Here is a 2,630-nt window from a genome sequence, read left to right as displayed (position 1 = left end):
CTGCATCTCTAATGCCTACTACAATTATTAGTGCATATTAGGTGCTCAATAACTATCTGCTAAATGAAGAAAAGGAGTAGGTACATACAAGACATATCATATATTCTTAAAATCTAATTGTACGTACAATTTTATATATTGCTTTGTTCACTTGACAAGTGTTCTCCCTTTGTTACAAGATACCCTTATTTTTAAAACATTGTTATTTGCTACATAATATTCCATGATGTGGAGGTACCATAATTTAAGGACTTGCTTTCTAATAGGTATATATTGTCTTCATATTTCTATTAATATGAAGTAGTTAATAAACACTATTATGCCCAATCTTTGTCTGAATTTCTAAATAATCCTTTGGGAAATAATTCATAAAATTAAAAATCACTTAGTTACTGATTTTAACTTAAAAAATATATTTTTTTTTTTTCAGGATTTGTTTTCTTCTTCTTTTTTTTTTTTTTTTTAATTGAAGGGTAGTTGACAACAGTATTACATTACATTAGTTTCAGGTGTACAACACAATATTTCAACATTTATATACATGATAATTCTAGGTACCAGCTATCACCATACCAAGTTGTTACAATATTTTGACTATATTCCTTATGCTGTACATTACATCCCAGTTACTTATTTATTTTACAATTGGAAGTGTGTTTATATATATATATATATATATATATATATATATATATATATTTTTTTTTTTTTTTTTTGTGAGGGCATCTCTCATATTTATTGATCAAATAGTTGTTAACAATAAATTTCTGTATAGGGGGGTCAATACTCAATGCACAATCATTATTCCATCCCAAGCCTAATTTTCGTCAGTCTCCAATCTTCTGATGCATAACGAACAAATTCTTACATGGAGTACAAATTTTTACATAAAAAATATTCTTGATTAGATACAATACCTGCTATTATAGAAATATTGGAAAATACAGAAAAGACTATAGAACACCCAATCATTTAGAGAAGGTTAACATTTTGGCAAGTTTGTTTTCATTCATCTTAATTTTAATTTGTAACAGAAGTGAGACTATATTGTTCATGTACCCTGTTTCCTTATATAAGCCTTCACTTATGTCATTACATATTTTTCAAAATAATGTTTTAATGCCAAAGCAATATGCCAATACATTATTGTGCCATAATTTATTTATCTATTCCCCTATTGCTGGGCAGTTATTTCTAATGTTATTTCTCATGTTTCAGTACTAGAAAATAACGCTGAAATAAACAAATTGAGGTAATACAACACAGTGGTTAAGGGCATGAGTTTAGATGTGAGTTCTAACTACACCTTTGTGAACTTGAGCAAGTTACTCACACTGTATGCCTTCATTTTCTCTTTTACAAAATGGGGGAAATAACAGTATATAACCTTAAAGACCTGTAGTTTATTTTTTCTTTCATTTTTTTTTTACCTTGGTAAAATATATATAAGATAAAACTTAAGGAATCCAGATTGGCAAAGAAGAAGTTAAACTGTCACTATTTGCAGATGACATGATACTGTACATAAAAAAGCCTAAAGACTCCACCCCAGAACTACTAGAACTGATATCGGAATACAGCAAAGTTGCAGGATACAAAATCAACACACAGAAATCTGTGGCTTTCCTATATACCAACAATGAACCAACAGAAAGAGAAATCAGGAAAACAACTCCATTCACAATTGCATCAAAAAAAAAAATACCTAGGAAAAAACCTAACCAAAGAAATGAAAGACTTATATTCTGAAAACTACAAGGCACTCTTAAAAGAAATTAAAGGGGACACTAACAGATGGAAACACATCCCATGCTCATGGCTAGGAAGAATTAATATCGTCAAAATGGCCATCCTGCCCAAAGCAATATACAGATTTGATGCAATCCCTATGAAACTACCAGCAACATTCTTCAATGAACTGGAACAAATAATTCAAAAATCCATATGGAAACACCAAAGACCCCGAATAGCCAAAGCAATCATGAGAAAGAAGAATAAAGTAGGGGGGATCTCACTCCCCAACTTCAAGCTCTACTATAAAGCCATAGTAATCAAGACAATTTGGTACTGGCACAAGAGCAGAGCCACAGACCAATGGAACAAACTAGAGAATCCAGACATTAACCCAGACATATATGGTCAATTAATATTTGATAAAGGAGCCATGGACATACAATGGCGAAATGACAGTCTCTTCAACAGGTGGTGCTGGCAAAACTGGACAGCTACATGTAGGAGAATGAACCTGGACCATTGTCTAACCCCATATACAAAAGTAAACTCAAAATGGATCGAAGACCTGAATGTAAGCCATGAAACCATTAAACTCTTGGAAGAAAACATAGGCACAAACCTCTTAGACATAAACATGAGTGACCTCTTCTTGAACATATCTCCCCGGGCAAGGAAAACAACAGCAAAAATGAACAAGTGGGAATATATTAAGCTGAAAAGCTTCTGTACAGCAAAAGACACCATCAATAGAACAAAAAGGAACCCTACAGTATGGGAGAATATATTTGAAAATGACACATCCGATAAAGGCTTGACGTCCAGAATATATAAAGAGCTCACACGCATCAACAAACAAAAAACAAATAACCCAATTAAAAAATGGGCAGAGAAACTGA

This window comes from Manis pentadactyla, chromosome 7 (genome assembly GCF_030020395.1).
Source record: "Manis pentadactyla isolate mManPen7 chromosome 7, mManPen7.hap1, whole genome shotgun sequence".
Taxonomy (NCBI): Eukaryota; Metazoa; Chordata; class Mammalia; order Pholidota; family Manidae; genus Manis; species Manis pentadactyla.
Note: the sequence above shows the minus strand (reverse complement) of the source record.